Below are 24,859 nucleotides of genomic sequence, written 5' to 3' on the forward strand. Positions count from 1 at the left end.
TAATGCTCAGAGCTTTAGAGGAAAATGGAGACCAATACTTTTGATACATGGCAGCTAGGGGATGGAAACTCCCTCAAGGTTTTAATATTGAACATATTATTCCAAAATGAGAGCCCACTGAGGCTAAAATCTTAAGGGAAGAAATACAGGAACTAAGGAAACAATTTACGCAACTGTAAACTTCAAAAGAGCCACCTAAGATATCATTTGTTGAATCAATTTGCGCTCTTCCATTTGATAGAAGTCTATACATGCTACCATTTCCTAAGGATATAGAGGTTCCTAAGTATGCCAAATACGATGGAAATGGTGACCCTCATGACCATGTGAGACATTTCTATGCTATTAGCATGGACTTTATGCATGAAGACACCTTTCTTATGTGTTTGTTCCCTAGAAGTCTAAGAGGACAAGCTATGGAGTGGTTCACAAAATTGAGTCCTCCTCTTAAAACATTTGACAAACTTGCGCAATGTTTCATCTAGCAATATTCGTACAACATTCAACATCCTGTGACAGTGCTAGACTTATGCAACATCAAACAAAAACTAGGAGAGTCTTTTGCAATATAACTTCAACGATGGAGATCTTTATACTCTCGATATCCTCGGCAAGTGCCTGAGGCTAAAAAAATTGACATTTTTGTCAATACGCTTGTACCCGAATTATACTTTGATCTAAGAAAATAGTTATTCACATCCTTTAACACCATGGTAGAAAGTGCATATCGCATTGAGGATGTTGCTATCAAAAAAGGTGATATTGCCATAAACAAGGACAAAATTAACAATGGAAATAGTAAAGACAAAGGCAAACCTTGGAACAAAAACAAGTATGTTATCAATGACGCAGTAGTGGACACTCCTAAGACTAAGGAACCTGCATTTAACCTTTCCAATGCCATCTATGCAGCAAAGCAACAAAAAGGTTCGAAACCACAAACCTTTGACAAAGGCTCTAAATTTGCAAAGAAGCGACGTGTTTACACAGCTATGGTCGAACCTTATGAAGTGGTTTTAAAAACCTTAATTGCAAACAAATTGGTCACCTTGCCAGACAACTCACGTCCTTATGATCCACCCGTTAGACCTCCATGGTGGAGAGAAGATCATACTTGCAGCTATCACCGAAGTAAGGGACATAACATAAAGAATTGCTTCAAACTCAAAGATGTAATTCAAGACCTCATCGAAGCTGGAAAAGTTGTTACAAATGGTGTTGTTAAGAATACTAATCATAAGGCTTTCCAAAAACCATTACCTAAATATGAAAAGGGTGAGACCTCAAGGGTAGCTGCCAAAAAGAATCATGACACCAAAATCAGTTATGCTTACGCTGACACTGATAATGTTATAAGCATGCTTGAGCCCATTGAATACATATGTATGACAAGCTCCAACAATGACAACTGGCCAAATTATGATGCTGAAGAGGAACGACCAAAAGTGGTCTTAAGGAAACGATCCACTCCTCAAAATCATACTGATACTAGACCCAAGGTGGTACTCTAGGTGGCTGAGTCTTCATCTTCTCAAGGTGAACCACTCAACGATGTCACTAGGGGGCAATCTAAGGTTGTCCTAAAAGTTGCTAATGATCCTAAAAATGCTTCATTGTCTAAACAACCAATTACTTCCAAAATCTCCAACTATGATCTTGTTAGCTAACTGCAATGCATGCAAGCACAAATCTCCATTTTCAAATTGCTAGAGTTATCTCCTTTGCACAGGGATATCCTTGAGAAAGCTTTACGTGCTGCCAATGTTCCCACAGATATTGATGTAGAACAATTCCAAGCTATGGTGAACCACATCTCCTCGCCTCACTATCTCACCTTTTTTGAAGAAGATGATCGAGCTCTCAGTAATCCCCATAACCTTGCTCTTCATATCGAAGTTCAAATCTTTTGTACCCGCATCCGTCGAGTCTTGATAGACAATGGTGCAAGGTTAAATATCATTTCGTTCAATGTAATCCAACAATTGGGCATGTCTGAATTTGTCATCGATCCTAAGCGCAAGATCACTATAAAGGCCTATGATGAGGTTGAAGGGCCTTTTAAAGGTCTAATTATACTTCCAATCAGAGTTGGTCCAGTTGAGAAGAATGTCATTTTCCAAGTCTTAGACATACCACTTGCATACAACTTGTTGTTGGGATGACCATGGATTCACAATATGCAAGCAGTACCCTCTACATACCATCAGTGCATTAAGTTCCATTTTAATGGTACTGAAGTGGTTGTCCCCAGTGACAACTCCATGTCTATCAAAACATTATTTGCTGCCGAAACGCTAGTCCCACACAATCGCTCTTCTCATGAGCTAGCACCATCTTTCACAGAATGTGAACAAAAACTGAAAATGATGAGCCTTGGTATGGGCGAGTATACTTTGGATTCTATTGCTGCCTTACCAATTTTCCCTCGATCTTATGGGAAACCAACTATTGCAAAGAAGTCTTCTGCTTCTGCTATGACACTTTTTGGCACTTTTGTGCAATCTTCCATACCACTGGAAGCAGAAAAGGAAGAACAAACCATTAGGGACTAGATCTACAAAGAAGAGGAAGATGAGGAGGTTACAAAGACTACCCCTATTTCTCCCAAAAAATATGGAAAAGGCTATAAATTTTTGACAAAAATGGGCTACTAGGGCCACGGGTCCTTAACTGGTTGTAAGAACACTCTAGTTGAACCTTTAAGTCACACTCAAGGTCATGATGCTCGAGACATTTCTGGTCTAGGCTTTGGGCTAGACAATAATACACCAAACTATGATCGAAGATTACTCATGTCTAGTGAATCAGAGGATGATGACTCTCCCGTAATTGCTACTATTGCACAAGTTGAAGACTTTGTTCCTCTCACTTCCCTCCTTTGGGGAGAAGAAATAGTTACTGCTAATAATGAAGAAGCTTCTACCTCCCAACAACAGGAACAAGAAGGGTCTACTTCTGAGGACATAAATAGAGGACAAATTAGGTAGAATATTGCTCATCTCATAGATAGGGGTCAAAGTACAGATTCTCATGAGTATGAGTGGGAAAGCCTCTCTGATGCATCTTGCAAGCTAGGGGTGGATGTCATTCATGCCTATGCAACCCAACTCGATGTAGTCAAACAATCTAGTATGGGGTCAGATGAGTTTGACTCACAACATGTCTCAATGGATCACGCTAGTTCCTCTAGGACTATTCCTAAGCTGGGCTCTTTTGCGACATTTTCTATAGACTCAACTTCATAGGTCACCAAAGATGACTCCTTCCATATCAATCACATTGAAACTTCTCCCTCACTCTCACTAATTTACCCAGATCTCGTAGATTTTTGGTCTATCCAAAATCAAAGACCTGAAATATGGTCTTTCCAAAATGACTATGAGATCGCTTGTTATCTAAATGCAATTGAACCTATTATTTCTTCCACCAGTGAACCCGCAGTTAACATGACAAAATCAGATATCAAGTACCTCAGTCAAAAAATTAAAAGGAAAAATAAGCGATCAGATGGCGAAAACCACATTGTGGTGGTGTCTGACCTCAAAAAAGTAAAAATAAAGACATATCTAATGGTGAAAACCTCTCTGAGGCACCTGCAGATGAGGTACTTGGTAGTCTGCCAAGCTATTTCCAGGATAGATCTTCAGTTCTAGTCGAACCTACATAGCCTATCAACTTGGGAATAGAAGAATGTCCTCAAATTATCCATGTAGCTCAATCTTTGTTAGACAAAGAAAAGACATAGTTTGCTCAGTTCTTTCAAGACAAGAAGGTCAACTTCGCATGGACATACTCTGACATGCCAGGGCTTGATACAGATCTCATCATGCATCGATTATCAATCTCACCAGATGTCAAGCCTGTCAAATAGAAGTTAAGAAAAATGCATCCAGATGTGGCTCTACTGGTCAAGACAGAGTTAGAAAAACTATTGAATGCAAACTTCATTAGGGCCATTGATTATGCTAAGTGGATTTCCAACATTGTACCTGTCTCCAAGCATGACAAATCCATAGGAGTCTGTACTAATTTTAGAGATTTCAATAAAGCGTGCCCCAAGGATGACTTTCCACTACCAAACATCGATATGATAGTGGACATGATTGCGGGTTATGAGATGTACTTGCTCATGGATGGATTTTCTGGGTACAACCAAATAAAGATAGCTCCAACAGACCAAGAAAAGATAGCCTTTACATGTGCATGGGGTACCTTTTGCTGGAATGTCATGCCTTTTGGGCTCAAAAATGCTAGTGCTACATATCAAAGAGCAATGACAACCATCTTTCATGATATGATGCATAAAAACATGGAAGACTATGTTGATGACACATTGGCGAAATCAAAGAAATGAGACACACATCTCAAAGACCTTAGTTTGATAGTGGACCGTATGGAACAATTCCAACTTAGGTTGAATCCAAAAAAATGTGCCTTTGGTGTCACTTCTGGAAAATTGCTAGGTTATATCATTTAAGCAAAAGGCATTGAGGTTGACCTTGAAAAGGTCCAAGCTATCATGGATATGCCTCCACCAAAGACTATCAGTCAGCTTAGAGGTTTGCAAGGACGGCTACAATCCATAAGAAGATTTATCTCTCAATTAGCTAATAAGGCTCAACCTTTCAATAAAAATCTGCATAAAGGATCTACCCATATTTGGAATAGTGATTGTCAACAAAGCTTAGACCAAATCAAAGGCTACTTGGCAAAACTGCCAGTTTTGATGCCACCATTCTGGGAAAACCTTTGATTCTATACATTTTAGCTACGGATTCTTCTCTAGGAGAACTCTTAGCCCAAAGTGATGAGACGGGTAAAGAAAGAGCCATATACTATATCAGTTAAAATTTGGTGGCTTATGAACTAAATTATACAAGTATAGAGAAGGCATGCCTTGCTGTAGTTTTTGCCTCCCAAAAACTTTGACATTATATGTTGGCCCATACAGTTCACTTGATTGCCAAGATAGACCCTTTGAAATATTTATTAAGTAAAGTTGCTCTTACTGGTCGCCTTGCTAAATGGATGATGATTCTTTCCGAATTTAACATTCAGTATGTTGAACGTAAGGCAATCAAAGGACAGGCCATAGCTGACCAGTTGGCTGACTTCCCACTTGAAGATGTAGCACCTATGCAAATTGAGTTTCTGGATGCCTCAATCATGAACATTACTGACATAACATGGAAAATGTTTTTTGATGGATCCCATACACAGAATGGAGCAAGAGCAGGGGTGTTGTTTGTTTCCCCTCATGGTTATATGATCCCAAAGTCCTACAAATTATTGTTCCCATGTACAAACAATATTGCAAAGTATGAAGCATTAACAAATGGGATCAAAATGGCCCTTGAATGGCGAATAACTGAGCTACACATCTATGGGGATTCTCAACTGGTTGTGAACCAAGTGAATAATGACTATCAAACAAAGGATGATAAATTGATCCCTTATAAAAAGTTGATAGATGCTCTAAGGAATTATTTTACCTTTGTAACATTCCAACAAATTCCTAGAGCAAAAAACAAGGCTGCTGATGCTATAGCCACCTTAGCGTCTATCCTCCAATTACAAGAACATCAATCGTGATTTGAGTTCCTGGTGGAAGAATTGCGTCATCCAACCTATGATTCCTCAGATAACTAGGTGATCTACACTGTTGTGGGTCATGATTCCTCCTGCTATGTGGCTATTTTCTCCTACCTACGTGATCAGGTTATTCTTGAAACCCTCACGCGCAACCAAAAATGCCAACTCCTTCGTAATGCCTCACACTACACTTTGGTCTCTGGTGACTTGTATAGGAGGGGTCTAGATGGAATATTACTTAGGTGTTTAGAGCTAGAAGAGTTTGATAAGGCACTTGCCAAAGTCCACGATGGCATTTATGGGGTGCATTCTAATGGCCTTGCACTTGCCCGAAAACTGCTTAGGATGGGTTATTACTGGCCCACCATGCAAGCTGATGCTATGCGCTATGCAAAGTCTTGTTAGAAATGTCAGCTCCATGGCAACTTGATACATGCTCCTGGGCGAGAATTAATCCCTTCTGTGACATACTGGCCATTTCAACAATGGACCTTTGACTTGGTAGGAAAGATTCATCCAAGCTCATCCAGCGATCATAAATTCATCATCACAGCAATGGAGTATTTCACTAAATGGGTTGAAGCTGTACCATTATCTGCTACTACGGGCAAACATGTTGCCCTGTTTATACTAAATCACATCATTTGCTGATATGGTATCCCATCCTCTATTGTTACGGATAATGGAGGGTAGTTCAAAAATAAGGACTTAAAACAGCTATGCTAAAAGTTTCAAATTAAGCAACACTGGTCCTCCATTTACTATTCCCAAGGGAATGGCCAAGCTGAGGCCTCTAATAAAACACTGCTGAAAATCCTACACCGCACAGTTCACAAGTCTGAGAAATATTTGCACTTGCAAATAAATTCGGCACTTTGGGCCTATAGAACCTCTATTCATACTCCTACAGGGGCTACACCCTTTTCTCTAGTCTATGGCTCTGAGGCTATTCTCCCATTAGAAGTTGAGATACCTTCTTTGCGCGTCTCCTTACATGGGTTAATAATCGATGAAGATCATAGAGCTATGAGAGTACAGGAATTAGAGACTCTGGATGAACGACGCAAGGCTGCTTTTGATCACATGAGAGCTTATCAGAAGTGCATGTCTACACAATATAACAAAAAGGTTCACCCCCGTGAGTTCCAAGTTGGTGAACTCGTGCTTAGAGAGAATCCCAAAAATCAGCAAAATCGAGAACAGAAAGGGAAATTTGAACCTAACTGGTTGGGTCCTTACATTATCACAACAACATTTGGGTCTGGTACTTACCAGTTGTCTACTTCAGAAGGCGAAGAACTTGTAGAGCCTATCAACATCCTACACTTGAAGAAGTTCTATACTTAGAGGCTTGTTGCTCAGCTATCTTGTATATATCTATGAGCCTAAAAAAATCCTAAAAATTAGAAAATTTCCTGACAAAATGATCATCTTAGTGAAAACCTCACTTTGATGTATCACCAAAAAAAAAAAAAAAAAAAAAAATCTGTCAAAGTGGTGAAAACCTGGAAATAGGCGCTACTTGAAACCCTTGCACCTATGTCTATCAGTCTCAATCATCCACTTTGCTACACATTTCCTAGCTTGGAATTGTTTCTTGTCCTTGTCTCAAGGGCATAGCTACTTAGTCTTTTGAGGTATTCTTGTGCATTAGGGTTTCTTTGACAACTCACAAAATAGTGTTTCTCAACACTTCCCCCACTTTGACATCAAGTGTTTTTCAGCACTTTTCAAATAGTTTACCTATGGTCTTCGATGTCACAATATTTCTCACCATCAGAATCAAGTCTTGAAGAAATGGCTAAGTGACTTACACACACACACTTTAACACTTAAAAGACTGAGCTATGCTGACATTTATCTACTTTGTGTGCTGTCTATGATGATTTCTTTTCCATGTGTTCCCTCCCTAATAGTCTTTCGAGGATGTCATTGACTAGAATATTGGGGGCATGAGGCATGTCTTCTTGATTTTTGCTTGTGGGTATACTTTGTTTGTCTATAGTGTTGTAAGCATTCGTGCTTGTCCTATTCAACACGTTGACTTACAAATGTATCATCCTTGACTATTTTGCAAGACCGCACTCAGGGTTTATCCTGGCACTTATGCCTTGATACATGTGTAATCTTGCTAAATTAAACTTAGGGAATCTAATCGCGTAGTTATCTTGACTTACATGTCTCTGATGCTTAGATTAGATTTCCACATACCTATCTAATATCGATCATATTCATATCCTCATAGTTATACTAGTGATGGTTGTATGATCTCATGATGTCCCTAATAAATGCTCAATGATGAAATTAAGAGTCTAAATGTTATGCGCTTCTTGCTAGTAAACAACTTTGCATATTAGCTTGCATTTTAGGTTCATTTTCTAGCTTATTCTTGCATTCTTGCATATGGGGAGAGCTCTCTCTTCATCTTTTTGTGGACATATCAGCTAACTCCTTTCATATATTTCTTTACTTTCTTCTTGTTCATGTCTTTTCACCTTCTTAATCTTTCGCTACATTTCTTTGCTAAACCTGTCATCACAAGGGGTTAATCCAAAAAATCATCACATACGATCTATCCAAGTGTCACATTTTCACAAAAACATTTAAATCTATACCACCCATATGAGAGATAAAAAATAATACACATAAGCATATACACATGCATGAGCTAGAAACAAAAAACTGAAACATCACATGAAAGCTGAAACATACATTTTGAGACAAGTACACAAGAATATCGATAAACCCAGTATCTCATATATATATCAAATGTGTCATGGTACATATACAAATGTGAGATCCAAAATTTGGATATATGTCTCAAAAATACATAAGGTACAAATCAAAACACAATCTCATGTCTGATTGCCACCCTCTGCGGCTGGTGCTGGCCCTGGTGGAGGAGCCTGTCTCCTATCTGGTGCCTGCACTGCACCCTCTAATCTGCCTGCTCGCTCTAAATAATTAGGAAGACCCTGTCCTGGTGGTACCACACTCCTATAGGCGGCATAATAGTATGCAGCTCGGGCACCATGATGCGCTGCCTCTCATCTCGCAGCATCTCGCTCTCGGCGCAGGTCATCTGCTCGTGCTCGCTCATCCATCATCTGCTGATCCCGTACTGCAATAGTCACTTGAAGTGCCTGCATCTCTACCTCCAAGGCACGAATCCTTGCACCCTGCTCCTCTCCTCCTGTTGGCTGCTCTATAGGTGCCTCTACCCCCACCACTCGCCGCCTCCTCAAGGGCACCTCCTCCTCTCCTCCTGTTCACTGCTCTGCAGGTGCCTCTACCCTCACCACTTGCCACCTCCTCAAGGGAACCTCCTCCTCCTCAGACTCTAAGGACTCCTCTGCCGCATGCCTCTCCTGCGCTCTCATCCTCCTTCGCCCTGCTCAGGAACTCTCCCCCTCCATCTGCCTCCCACCTCTCCCTCCTCCTTTGCCTCCTCCTCCTCCGTTGCCACCTCCACCTCCCACTCCTGCAGGTGCTGCATCTGGATGTGTGAATCGGGGGAACGGGTGTCTCTGCATCTCATAAAGACACCCCGAATCAACCCCTACATATGCCACATCTAGGCGATAATCCCAGGGAGTTGCCACTAGTGCTGCGGTATCTCGAACTGCTGTATGATAGTCCAGCATCGACAACCATCCCAATCCCTCATCTATGTGCATCCGGGCATAGGTAGCAGTCTCCACTGATACCACCTGTTGCTCTACAAACCGTCGCCTGATCACAAACTGCTCCACAATATCTGTGCTCTGACCCACCAGCGGTCTGCTATATTGCATGTAATCTAACTCCCATGAATTTGACCATCACTGACACTCCCGGTATGGTCACCATGTGAATGCTGTCAACTCATCAAACACGCATCGGTAATAGGTCACATCTCCACTATGCCTCTGTGGGATGAAACCTCTATAACAAAAAATGTACAGCTAGCTGCGCTCTCGTAGCTGCACCCGTGGTTGGATCACAACGATGTGCTCCTAAGCCCAAATCTGCGCTAACACTGCTTCGCATGCCCATGATCCACCCTCATGATATACTATCTCATGAAGCTCGTGGTACATCTCTGCCAATATCACAGGCCCCCATGCCATCCTACGTGGTTGAGAGATCAAATCATATACCAGCTGACCCCATCCTAGTGGAAAGCCCTTCTGGCCTTGGTCTGTCACTAGGGCTTGGGCTACCAAAGAACATAACAAGCTGGGCAAAGGATAATCATATCCATACTCAGTCATCAATCTCTCCCAACTCAGGTGACAATCCAGAATGGTCACATCTTGGAAGAGCTCCTACACTCGCGCTCGCCCCTCTGTCGGGGTCGTGTCATAGTACACTTGTGCCATCATGAAAACTTAACATCATTACACCTGGCATCCAACATTGAAATGGCTAAATCAACAAACTACTAACCAAGTAACTTACCGGCTTGCCATGGCATGGCACTCACAGAATGCGATATACATCCTCCAAGGTAATCGACGCCTTGCCGGTCGGTAAGTGAAAGGTGTTATGCTCGCTATGCCACCTCTCTGCCAACGCAGATAGCAAATCGTGGTTTGCCCAAATATGGGGCATCCGTACAACCCAACGCAAGCCCATAGCCACTAGCGCAATCTGCTTCTCATCACTCAAATGCTGCTAAATGCGCAAACCAACCACCTTGGGAGCTCTAATCTGTAATGCCAGGAATACCTCCTATCCAAGTAAAACAAGAAATCATCAGTAATAGTCACATGACAAAAAAAAGCATTCAGAAAAACAACAAAACTATTTGTACGACACTTTTTCCAAAAAGAGTGCGACACTTTTTTGAAACAGTGTCGCACGACAGTTTTTTAAATAAGAGTGCGACACTTTTTTCTGAAACAGTGTCGTGCGATACTTTTTTAAATAAGAGTGCGACATTTTTATGTGGCGTGACACTTCGCACCATGTCGTGCGACATTTGGGTGTGGCTCGCGCGACACATTTTCCTAAGCAGTGCGACATTTTTTCTGAAAAAAAGTATCGTGCGATAATATTTCTGAAGTCGTGTGATACTTTAAAAAGTATCGTGCGAATTTTTTTTAAAAAGCTTGAAAATGTGCGAAAAACTCACAAAAAGCTCGAAAAAGCAACAAAAAGATAGTCACTTACCGGCGCCCCATATCGCTCTGGCCAGTTGTGCAACTGGCTGCGCTCGAAATGGTGTCGATGAAGAAGAATGTTCGCCTGAGCCATGATGCTATGTGGACCACACAAAATCTCTCAAATCACAAAAAGACAAATGAATAGTGAAAATGACACTTGGACCCCTTTTATAGCCTCTAACCTCATTTTGACCTAATTTTTAAAACTCCTTAGAATTGTGCAAAAATTTCACCCCTAGCTAATTTTGATGTCTTGGATCCATTTTTGGGATCGAAATCAAAATCTGAGTTCATCTTAATGGTCAAAATCACATTTTAAAATTTTACCTTCTTCTGAGCAGTTAGCTGACTGTTTGAGGTCTAATTTTTGAATCATCGCTGGGGCATCTTCATTTCTTCATGTCTTCATCATTTCTATACTTCATATCTCCTTCTATTCACCTTTTCACATCTAAATCATCTCTCTACTAGATTTGACCTAATTTTTATGCTATATCCTTCAAGGTCAACTCTAGTCAAACTAGGGCATTTTACCAATTTCTTATAGTCATTCTTGGGTTCTAATCATCTATCTGTCATCTTGGACATTGTTCTATTCTAATTTTCTCATGTCTAGCCAGTTTCTGCATCCCCTTACCTCATTTCAATTCCGATCCCGAGGGGGCAGAAATACTCTATTGCTGATTGTTACAGCTATCTATTTCTTAGGAACATTTGTTTGACCTAATCACTTGCTCTCGATCTATTTTCTTTGCTAGATGTTAGAATTCTTTTCGGATCCTAACATCATCTTCCTAATGTTCAGTACTACCACTATCAGGCTATGCATTCAGGACTTGCTATCTATTTCTGCATTTCATTCTTTGGAATCAGATATCTATATCTATCACTGCCTACTTGGCTTTCTATTTTTCTTTGACATAATGTGTTCCCAGATTGATCATGCATTAGTCAAAGAGGGGCAAATGTAATCACCTAAAAATGGTCATATAGACTATTAGCCCCCTTCTTAGCATTTTGGCTAAATTAATTTAATCATTTACTTAGACCAAATTGCTAATAATCAATTTATTTGATTATAACCTATAGTTTGACTATGATATCCTAAGTTCATTATTTGATTAAAATAACATGTCCCCTTTTAATTAAATAAAACACCCCATTCTTCTAACTCACTTAAAGTGCACACATAAAGTCATTTTTCTATTTTACAATTAAAAGAAAAGGCTTGTGAGACTTTTGTCTTATATGACAAGTCAACTTATATTCTATTGGTTGACTTGTGTGTGCACATGGATCACTCCTATTTTCGAATTCCACCATTGATCATCCACCATCTTCATCTTGGTCTCCACCGTTCGTACATCTTTAAAAGGGAGAGAGCTTTCCCCCTCAAAAGGGATCCATCTTTTGAATATTTTCATGCTGCAGGTTTTCTAACAGGTTTCCTTGGAGCTTTGTGGAGAACTTCTCTTCCTTGTCTCATTCTCTCATTTCCTTCATATTAGTCTTAAGATCATATTGCATGATAGTGTAGTTTCTTTTGCAAATAATTAGATCACATAGCTTAATAGTTGGATTTGTAACATTCCCATCTCATTTTTAGCATAGCTTGCATTGTGCATCTCATCCTAATTTAGTTTCATTTTTGCATTGCATGATCCAAGAGTTCTTTGACACTAGCACTCTTGCTCTTGTCTAAAGAATCTCCCATTTTGTGGTTTACTAGAAAGGGTTGTATTTCCAAGGCTCAGCTGAGAGCTCCTATATGCTCATTTGTATGCCCCTTGCACTCCATGACTAGGGAGCTCCAAGTCGGCATTCGAAATTTCCAATCTATGGAGAACCTCGAATAGAATGATTTAGAGAAGTGCACCTTTTTGATTGTGCAATAATATATCACTGAGCGATCAAGCTGGTAGACTATCTCTGGCTTGATAGGGGATTGGAGCACAAAAATAAGAACTGTTACTTTTTTGCCTCTACCTCTTTCTAGGTGAGCATTTGCATGGAAGATTATTGTGTTAGGAATTGGATCAAATGGAAAAATGTTTCTTGATCCAATCCTTTGTCATTCTAATAACATGCCTCGCTCGACGATTAATATCACTACCTTCTTCCCTATCAACCTTGCCATTCAGAATAGATCTTTCACCAACTTTATCTGTGTTGAACAGGGGATCCAATAATTCCTTAGAATCTTGTTGCCTTATCTCCTTTGAGATGTTCAACTGGAGAGCCTTTTCTACTAGATACAAAGTCATCCTACAATAATCTCTAATGCAAACATCGTAGTCATTTGTAGCATTCATCCAATGATCTTCAACAACATCCTCATGATGGAAGTCTTTTCCTGCTAGACTCTCCACTTTTTTAACATTGTCAAAGTATGGCTGGGGAGAGTTGTATTCTTCAAGAGGATAGTTCTTCCACTCCCACTTGAAGGAGGGAATATCTTGTTTTTGCTTCACCTGATATGGCCCAATGACCAATGGCCATTCCCAATAGTGTCTCTATTGCCTCTTTATCTTCTCATAGGCTAGAGATCTTCAATAGTACCAACTTGTCACTTGGGTATCTCGAAAGCTTCCTAGGATTTATGGATGCATTAGCTACCCATAAAAACATGAACATCTTGAACTGGATGAAGTAGGCTCCAAGAGCCATGACTTGTGCTTTGGCTTCGTAAGATAGCATTTTCCTATAGTCACCCTCAATGAATCATATGATAGCAAAGATGAACACATCATTCACAATCATATATTTCTTGCTCTATGCTGAGAGCTTCTTCTTCACCAACTGAGGATAAACTATGTAAGGCCAGGCATTAGAGTCCTACATACTACCTCTCCTATACAAACTGGTATATTTTGTTGCCCTTGCTACAAGCAGGTACACCAAGTAAGAAGTCATGTAAAACTTCTTCTTGTCCTTCACCAGCCTTACTTGCTCACACAAGTTTTCACTTAGTGTGGTGGCCCAGTCCAATGGTATCTTCACCTGTCTAATGGTCTCAATGAATTTGACCATGAATGTGCTGAGGTGACCTTCTATAGGTAAGCCCATGACTCTACTCAAGAGAATAATGGAGTATCCAATGTCTTCCTTCATGTATCCCCAAGTCATATCCACTTTTTTAGTTATCCTTCCCCAAGGAGGCTTCTCAATAAGGTATGATGATTGTATAATGTCAATGACCTCTTGCTGATGATCCCTATACCATCTCTCAGCTACTTCCTAGGAAAGTTAGTTGAACTAATCTACTCTTGGTAGGTGGAAAACCTTGTCAATGTTGTCAAGTCACAAATTCAATACCACTTCCCCTATGATGCTCTTGACCACTCTTTCATTAGGAACAAAATGTTGTGATAGGGCCATGATTAGTTTAGCCAATTGAACTGACACAACGTGAGAGGCTGCATTCACTAACCCAAAACAGATCAATGTGGAGACCAAAGTTTACCTCTTTGTGGGCTTGTTGCAAACTCTCAAGAATTCACCTAAGTCTATGTGTCTGAGGTCGGTGTCTCTAATCTCAATGCAATCATCATGAAATCTTGACTTTGAAGGTACACCTTGGAACTTGAATACTATAGGTTTGGTCCTACTCTTGATGTAGATACCATTTAATCACCTACATATTGCGAGAAAAATGTTTATTAGTCATTAGATAAAATGTAAAGCAAAATACTGAACCAAAAAAAATCCCATTTGGAAATTTTATTATTTTTATTTTATGCCCTTTTTTAATTTTTAAAAAATTTTTTAAACATTTTATATATTTTAATTTTTTTTTAAAACATTATATATATATATATATTTATTTAAACATTTTATATATTTTTTATTTTAAAATTTTTAAATATTTGGGCATTTGATGTGCGATGGCATGGAGCAACGCCATGAGTAGAGCAGTGTCACAGGCATGGGATTTGAATGACACCACGAGCACAAAAACACCATGAGCATGTCCTTAACATGGCACAATGGACAAAACATCACTGTGGGCACGTTTTCATGGTGTGGTTTACACATGGCGCCACAGTAGAAGGCACCACTGGCATGGGTGCGACAAGGGGCATTGCTGCGGTCAAGTGCCAAGGGCATGACAAAGAGCACCATGGCGGATGGCATAGCCAATGTGGGTGTGACAAAGGATGCCGCTATGAATGACACCGCCAACACGAGCACGAAAAAGGGTGCCACTACAGACAAGCGCGAAGGGTGCGACAAAGGACGCCATGGTGGATGGCACCATCGGTGCTAATGCAAAAAATGACACCACTACAGATGACACTGCTGGCATAGGCATGACAAAGGGTGCTACTATGGACAAGCTCCAAGGGCATGACAAAGGGTGCCACAACAGATGGCACTGCCAGCAAGGGCATGACCTTTGAATGGTGTTGCAAGCCACGATGATATTTTGAGTCTCACAACATACCTATTCGGTGGCTCTTCACTTGTGGACTGAAACATGGAAAAAATATGAGAAGGGTTTTGGGGGTTTTATAACCCCCCACCCTCATGCCAGGCGTCATGTGCAACATGCTTCACTGCGCAGTGCACACTTCGCCCACGTGCATGGATGCATGTGATAGTTTTTTTCTTTTCTTTTTTTTGAAATATTTTTTTTATTATTTAAAAAAAAATTTAATTTTTTTAAAAATAATTTTCTCAATTTTGCCAATGTTTTTGTAATTTTTTTGATTTTCTAATTTTTTGTGTTTTTTCAAATTTTCCAATGTTTTTGTGTTTTTTTGATTTTTGATGACTCATACTTTAACTTTAATAAAAAAAATTCTCCTCACTCTCAAACAGTGAGTTTGGGAGTCAAAAAAAGTAGGGGGTCCCCATTCCTTAGGAATGGGGCGTGTGTTGTGGACACCACAACAATAACCTACAAGTTTTAAGTGATTGCATAATCTTATGGATGCATGGATGGTGATAAATGTTTTATGGGTTCACTAAGCTGTGAAATTTTTTTATTTGTATATCTAGACCTTGGATAACTAATTCACCCCCACCCCCCACATTTATTCTAAAGATTTTCAGCAATTGGTATTAGAGTCATCTACTTAAGAGGACTAGTTTGAGGGTACTAGAAGCACAAAGATCAAGACGTCAAAAAGAGAAGTACCCAAGCTTAATAGAGATAACTTTCCTGCATAGAAAAATTTGATGAAGCTACACCTTGGAGGACTTGGAGATCATGCATAGTATACCATTATTATTGAGCATGCTAATCCTGCTGGAGCCTTAATTGCTGAGGATCTGAAAAAGAAGGAAGAACACAACCAAGAAATGTTGGAGATTGCCTCTGCCCTAAGCTAAGTTGAGTTTGATGATATCAAAAGTCTTGACAATGCAAAGGAAATGTGGGATGCTTTACACACCATCTATGAAGGAGACAAGAATGTTCTAAGAGCCAAATTTGAGAGTCTCGGAGCTAAGCTTGATGATATGAGAATGCAAGAAGGTGAAAATATTGCTTAATATTTCTCAAAGATAAAAGATGTTGTTAATGCAATAAGAGAATCTATTGGTACAATAGATGATGATACTATACTAAGAAAAGTTTTAAGAAAATTACTACCTATATATGCTATTAGAGTTTCTACAATTCAAGAACTTAGATGTATACCATGGAATTTTCTAACTCTTGAAGGTCTAGTAGGTAGACTCACTGCTTTTGAGATATTTAACTTTGATAATTACAAACTTGAAAATATTGAATTTGATTTCAAAGCTAAGCTGTCATTGAAAGAACCTAATGTGAAGAAGAACAAGAGAAAATATGTTTCCAATGATAGTGATACAGATGAGGATGATGTAGATCAAATTGAAGCACTATTGGCAAGGAGATTCCATAGAGGTAATGGCAAGTTTATAGGTAAAATACCTATCATTTGTTTCAATTGCAATGAGGTTGGTCATATTGCTTCTAAATGTCTAGAGAAGAAGAATTACAGAGGTGGTGACAAGTACAAAAATAGAAGAGATGAAGAAAACAAAGATTACAAAGACAAAGGCAAGAAATCTTGCTACATTACTTAAGAGGAAACAATAGATGAATCTGATGATGAAGTGGTGTATGTTACAATGAAAGATGAATCTGATGAAGATGAGGCAACTACACTTGTGTCTAGTGTGAACAAGAATGACAGATGGATCATTGATAGTGGGTGTTCATATCACATGACTAGAGATAAAAGTAAGTTCATTACCTTGAATTTTTATGATGGAAATTGTGTAAATTTTGGTAATGATGCACCATGTTTGATAAAAGGAAAAGGTTTTTATCAAACTCACACAAAAGATTTTATATGGAAATGTTTACTATGTTGAAGGAATTAACAATAATCTATTGAGTGTGTCACAACTAAATAATTTAAGATGTATGGTTGAGTTTGAAAACAATATTTCTAATATATATGATATTGATGAAAAATTGATTGGAAAGGGTAATCAAACTAGGAGTAATCTATTCTACCTTGATATAGAGGATGGTCCTTGTCTAGTTGTAAAATTTGATGATGTGTGGCTATGGCACAAGAGGTTATGTCATCTTAATTTTGATAACTTGGTTGGTATCAGTAACATGATAAAAGTTAGAGGTTTGCCTAAGTTGAAGAATCCTGATAATATAATATACAAACAATGTTAGTTGGACAAAATGACAAAGTCAAGTTTAAAGAGTAAAACTCATATCTGTAAAAGAATACTAGATATTGTTCATACTAACTTGTGTGGACTAATTGAAGTGAAAAGCTACAAAGGAGATAAGTACATTATGCTTCTTATTGATGATTATTCTAGAATGATGAGAGTTATGTTTTTGAAATAGAAATTTAATGCTTTCCAAATGTTTAAGTGGTACTTAGCAAGAGTTGAAAAGGAAATAGGTAAAAGTATGAAATGTTTGAGATCTAACAGAGGAGGAGAATTTACATCAAATGAGTTTGAGATGTTCTGTAATGACAGAGGAATCAAAAGACAGACATTTTCTCCTAGAAACCCTCCACAAAATGGAATTTTTAAAAGAGAGAACATGTCTTAATAGATTGTGCTAGGACACTCATGATGGAGAAAAATGTTTCTTTGAAATATTAGAGAGAAGTTGTAAGTACAACTGCCTATACCTTGAACCGTGTACAAGTTAAGAAAGGTACTCATTCAACACCTTTTGAACTATGGTATGGATATTCACCCAATGTAAAATATTTTAAGGTATTTGGAAGAAAATGCTTTATTCTCAAAGATTTCAAGAATGGTAAACTAGATGCAAAAAGTGAAGAAGGTATATTCTTAGGTTATTCCACAAGAAGTAAATCTTATAAGTGTTTAAATACTAACACTAACAAAGTTGTGAAAAGTGCAAATGTGAAATTTGATGAACATATAGAATTACATGAGGTAGAACCTATGAAGGAACTAGAAGAATACAAATTATTTGTATACTTTTATGAAAGTATGTTTACTGAAGAAGATGTTGCAAATCAAGTTACAGACCAAAAAAAGGTTTTAGTGACTACCAAGTCACATACTATGAATGTTGAGTTGCATTCAAAAATTGAGCTACATTCAAATGCTAAGTTATAGAATGAAGTTGAGGCACATTCTGATTGTAAGATTAGTGTACATGAAAGAAATGCTAAATTACCTAATAGAGATGTACATAGTGATTCAAAAGTTGAAAGACCAAATGAAGAAACCATAGCTGAACCAATATTGTCTAAATATGTCGAGAGACATCATCCTATTGCATAAACTATTGGAGATAAAGATGCTAGACCAATGACAAGAAAAAGTTGAGAAATAATGCATGTTTGTTGAGCATGAAAGAACCTAAAATAGTCAAATATGCCTTAGAAGATGTGGAGTGGAGTAAAGCCATGGAAGAGGAGATTGAAAAAATTGAGAAAAACAAGACATGGACTCTAGTTCCTAGACCAGAAGACAAAAATGTGATTGGCACCAAGTGGGTATATAGAAACAAGCTAGATGAAAATGGTGAAGTCACAAGGAACAAGGCAATATTAGTCTACAAAGGATATGCACAAGAAGATGGAAATGACTATGGAAAAATATTTTCTCTTGTTGCTAGATTGAAAGGAGTAAGAACTCTACTTGCTTATTTTGCATACAAAGGTTTCAAAGTTTATCAAATGGATGTTAAATTTACATTTCTAAATGGTATATTAGATGAAGAAGTTTACATAGAACAACCAAAAAGATTTCTTGATTTTAACAATAAAAATGTGGTATGTAGATTACACAAAGCTTTATATGGTTTAAAGCAAGCACCAAGAGCATGGTATGAGAGACTTTATAATTATCTTGTGAAGATTGGATTTGAGCGAACTGATGATAACAACAATATGTACTTGAAGATAGAGAAAGGCAAAGGTATTTTGTTATCTAAATTTTTTGTTGATGATACCATATTTGGAGGTCAAGATGCTTTATGTAAGGCTTTTGCAAATGAAATAAAACAAGAATTTGAGATGTCTATGTTTGGAGAGATCATGTTATTCATAGGTTTGCAAGTATATTAGATGAAATATGGTATATACATCACTCAGTCAAAGTATGTCAAGGAGATACTAAAAACTTTTGGATTGAAGGATTCCAAGCTAGTAAGTATACCAATGGTGATAGGACATAAATTGTCAAAGAATGATGATTCGACTGAGGTGAATCAAACATTATATAGTTCTATGAGTGGAAAATTACAATATGTAGTACATATCAGACCTAATATTGCATTATCTCTAGAGATAGTTGCAAGATTTTTTGCTAATCGTAGGGAGAATCATTTGATGGCTATAAAGAGGATAATGAGATATCTGAAAGAAACTGAGGAATATGGTCTATACTAAAAGCAAAATGAGAAATTGGAATTAAGAGCTTATATTGATGCTAATTGGGTTGGAAACATTCATGACAGAAAAAACACAAGTGGAGGCATATGTTTCTTAGGCAAGAGGCTAGTTATATGGACTAGAAAGAAACAAAATTGCACTTCACAATCTACTATTGAAGTTGAAGATGTTGTTGTTGTTGTAAATTGTACATTAATTGATGGATCAAATAACTACTCAAAGGTATGAAGGAAGAGATCACTAAATCAATGACACTTTATTGTAATAATACAAGTGCTATAAATATATCAAAGAATCTTGTGATGCACACAAAGACTAAGAACATTGCAATCAAGTATCATTACTTGAAATAATTAGTTCAAGATAAAGAGGTGAAGATGGAATATGTTAACACAAAAGAGAAAATTGGTGATATCTTCACAAAATCATTATCTAAGCTAATGAGTATCTAAGAGGTAAACTAGGCGTGATACCCCTATTAAAGGATATCTAAGAAACAAGAGGAGTGCCCTACATCAAAAAAGTTGATTGGAATATATTACACATAGATGTAATAGATCTTACTTTAGCAGCTACCTAAAGTAATCAAAGAGATAGAACTACAAATTAGTCATAAGCAAGGTGATAGAGGGAGAAACTGAAGAAGTTCATATATGCATGCAATGATGACAAGTCTTTAGCATTGTTGTCAAAGAGGGAGAAATACAAGAGATTGAGAGATATTTAGAGAGATAGACATTAAATAAAGAGGGAGATTGGAACTAATTAGAAGAGACATATATCTAAAGGGTGATCAACATAGTATAAGGGAGACATTCTAACTACTAATATAGAGCTAATTACATCTACCTAGTAAGAGGAAGATAATGTAGAGGGAGATATAAGAAGTAATTTAGACAGAGTCATAAGGATGAGTTGATTGTCTATTGATTAGAATAAAATAGAATTTTGTAATCCATTCAGAAGATGAAAGATACTGATAGAGGGAAATATTTCAATACAAAGAATTATTTTCTTTTTGGTATTTTGTTGGTCTTACTATTTAAACTAATTCAGTTTGGTTGATCAGTTTGGATTGCTATCAATGCCAAAGGGGATATTTTTGAAAATAGATTGATACAAGTATGATAACTATGTTTCAATTATTTTTTTTCATTGATGTCAAACCTACTATTTGTTGGTAAGACAACTATTTATATGATTTAAGTACTATCACTTATTTGATTGATGAAGAGGATTTGATCAAATGATGTAACAATAGCATGTAGAGGAAAGGTTGAGTTATAATATGAAAAGGAGTACAAGAATTAGCTAAGATAGTTATACTATAATGCATTGATAATCTACATAAGGTTGTAAAGGTTAGTTACACTAAATTTTTTTAGAAGAACAAGTTAAAAAAAGTTTGTCTACCAAGCTTGACCAAATGGACAGTAGGTGTCGAGCAAAGTCAGTGCAAGTTGAGCAGAAAATTAGTTAGAGTTGAGTAAAAGTCTATTTTAGTGTATGCCAAGTAAAATAGTTGATGTTGAGTAAAGTTTCATTGATTTCAAGCAATAGTAAACTTTAGCTCATGCTGAGTGATTTTATAGAGGATGTTAAGCAACATAGCTTGTATTGAACATCAAAAGCAAGTTAATGCCGAGTGTTAGGATTATTAGAAAGATCATGAATTCGATGGATCTAAGTTGACAAGTTTTTTTTCTTAGATTGTGTGAACCAGTTGGAAGATAAGGTTGATGAGTTGGTGGCACAGAATTCATGGTAAATCATTTTGAGGCAAATTCAAAGAGGACTGAAGGAGAATTTTCTAAAAATGAAATGGAATGAGGGGTAGATTCATTGAATCCTTCCTAATCTATCCTAACTTTAATTTGGATAATGGAGAATGAATGAAAAAATATCTTAATTCTCTATTTATAGGAATGGTTGGTCAGAAGCAAGAGTTTTCATGTGCGAGAACTTAAGGAAAACAAGGAGTCTAAGGTATTGCTTCATTCAATGACCTATGTGAAGAGTCTATACTAGCAAGTTAAGCAAGAAGGCTTAATGGTATGGATGCTTGAATGGTGAACAAGCTATCAGAGCTAAAGTGTGTGAAAGTCAAGAAGAATGGAGGACTGAAATAAAGATATATAATCTACAAATGGAGTTGTAAGTTGTTATCAGATCAATCCTTAGTGTTACTCTCTAATAATTGTATCAATTTAGGGTAAATCCTTTGGATTAAGGTTGACCTAATAGTCATTTGTAAATCTTTTAACTAGGTCACATTTGATGGTGTGCATTACAACCTTTAATAGGATTGGCCTTTCATAGGGCATCACTTCAGAAGAGTGAGAAAGAGTAGCATGTTATTAGTGGTTTTTCCCAAATTGGATTTTCTTGTAAATCATTGTGTCAAACATGTTATTAAATCTATTATATTTCATGTTTACATTTCTACAAATTAATTTGATAATAACCTACAAGCTTTAAGTGATTGCATAATCTTATGGATGCATGCATGATGATAAATGTTTTATGGGTTCACTAAGCTATGAAAAGTTTTGTTTGTACATCTGGACCTTGGATAAATGATTCACCCCCACCTCTTAGTTATTCTAAAGAATTCCAAAAAGAAGTAATTGAGAAGGGAGGGGTGAATTAGTTACTACAAATATAAATCCTAGATCCCTTAGATGTCAATACAAATCAAAACTATAATTAAATTGTATTATGTTGTAACTTGGCAAACACACATGCACTCAGTTTACACTAACAAATGTTGTAACCCAACACACACTGAAATAACTCAACAACTACTTAACATGAAAATTTTAAGATAGTATCTATGATTAGACTTATTTAACTTAATTGCAAACACATAAAAGAAATAGCATGACAATAATTGACACCAAGATTTAACATGAAAACCCAATTTGAGAAAAATCACCAATTGTAACTAGTTATTATTTTTCACTCTTCTTAAGTGAGCCCTACTAGGAGCCAACCCTATTAAAGGTTACAAAATACATTGTTAGATGTGACCTTGTTAGAGAATTTGATCACCCTGTTAGGAGTTGCATGCACTAAGTTTACACTAACAAATGTTGTAACCCAAAAAACACTAAAATATCTCGACAACTAGTTAACATGAAAATCTTAAGATAGTATCTGTGATTATACTTATTGAACTTAATTGCAAACACATGAAAGAAATAGAATTACAATAATTGACACCAAGATTTAACATGGAAACCCAATTTGGAAAAAATCACCAATTGTAACTAGTTATTATTTTTCACTCTTCTTAAGTGAGCCCTATTAGGAGCCAACCCTATTAAAGGTTACAAAATACATTGTTAGATGTGACCTTGTTAGAGAATTTGATCACCCTGTTAGGAGTTGCATGTACTTAGTTTACACTAACAAATTTTGTAACCCAACAAACACTAAAATATCTCGACAACTAGTTAACATGAAAATCTTAAGATAGTATCTATGATTAGACTTATTTAACTTAATTGCAAACACATAAAAGAAATAGCATGAAAATAATTGACACCAAATTTAACATGGAAACCCAATTTGGAAAAAATCACCAATTGTAACTAGTTATTATTTTTCACTCTTCTTAAGTGAGCCCTATTAAGAGCCAACTCTGTTAAAGGTTACAAAATACACTATTAGCTGTGACCATGTTAGAGGATTTGATCACCCTATTAGGAGTTGCCTTGTTAGAGGCCTTTAGACAATTGAATCTAGAAATGCCACCTTGTTAGAGGATTTACAAATAGTTGTTAAGCCAACTCTATTAAGAGATTTAGATCACTGCTACAATGGTTAGAGAGTAACAATAAGATGAATTGATTTCTAATACAACTGAATTGCTGATTACAAATCTCAATTCTAGTTTATATACTTGATCCTTCTTGATCAAATGTGTCTTTGTAGCTCAACAAGGATATTTTTATTATCCTTTTAATTTGCTTCCTCTAAGCATATTCAAATCTTTGGTTATATTCCACACATTCAATTCTCAACTTGACCTAATATTTATATCTTAGACATTGTCAAGTTATCTTGAATACAACTTAGAATAGTTAATATTCATCTCTTTAATTGGCTAGAACCAACAAACAAATCAATTGAACTCAATATGCCAAAACAAGAAAATTCTTCATTAACTGACCCTGCTCAATAGACTCTAACTTGGAAATGATTTTCTTGTGTTAACCAAGTGAATTTGGTTAACGCTACATATTCACAAAGTTCCTGTGGTAACTGAGTGATCTCAATTAACACTAGTTCCATCCAACATTTCCTCCAGTAATTGAGTGAGCTCAGTTAACACTCAACTTCTGCAAACTTCTCTTTGTCACTTGAGTGAACTTCGTAGAAATTGTCTTATGAACTTGGCAAGCTCTAGAATGCTCGACAGACACAAGAAACTATTTTTATTGCTCAAGTGAGCTCGACATACATTGACTAGAAATGATATGACATTTTGTGTAACATGAAAAATAATAAAAAATTAATCAATTATTTTCAACAATCTCTCTCTTTGACATTGATGGCAACACAACATGTCATAATATAATGATTTTTTTAGAGAAAGAATAAAGTAAGGAACATATCCTTAGTTTCATTCTAATTCTCATCCATGAGAACTCCTTTTATCAATGTGAACTCCCTCTTCCTTCAGTTTCTCCCTCTACCAACAAAATTTTGTCTTCAACATCTTCTTCTAATAGAAAACTTCCCTTCATTGATATGAAACCAAGTTCTCCCTCTTTGAAATATTTGAAAATATATACTCTCCCTCTTTATAACATTTCTGTGAGATATGATAGAAAACTTTTCCCTCTTTGATATCTTATGCCAAAAACAATATTCATTGAGTATCAATGTACCTCATGTATTGATTCATATGCAATGTGCCCTTTCCAATACTACATCAACTAATTGATCTTCAACATGCTCTTGTTGATGCATCACTAAACTTCATTTAGTGATCTTTAGATGGGGAATGACCCCTAACTTACCTCTTAGATACAAAAATGTATTCTTAGGTAATGGCTTGGTGAATATGTCTACAATTTGTTCTTTAGTATTGACATATTCTAATCTTACCTCTTAATCTTGTACCAATTATTTCAAAAAATGATATTTTATAGCAACTGTTTGGTTTTGGTATGCATCATAGGATTCTTTGATATATTAATTGCACTGGTGTTATCATAGAATATAACC

General features: G+C 36.9%; 1 pseudogene; it reads right to left on the bottom strand.

The window, feature by feature from the left end:
* Positions 1-10,053: 10,053 nt before the first annotated feature.
* The window catches only part of LOC149539074 (uncharacterized), a 34,197-nt pseudogene continuing 19,391 nt past the window's right edge, over positions 10,054-24,859 (bottom strand).

This window comes from Cupressus sempervirens, chromosome 9 (assembly GCF_028749045.1).
Source record: "Cupressus sempervirens isolate cs-2001-9-10 chromosome 9, ASM2874904v1, whole genome shotgun sequence".
NCBI classification, from domain to species: Eukaryota; Viridiplantae; Streptophyta; class Pinopsida; order Cupressales; family Cupressaceae; genus Cupressus; species Cupressus sempervirens.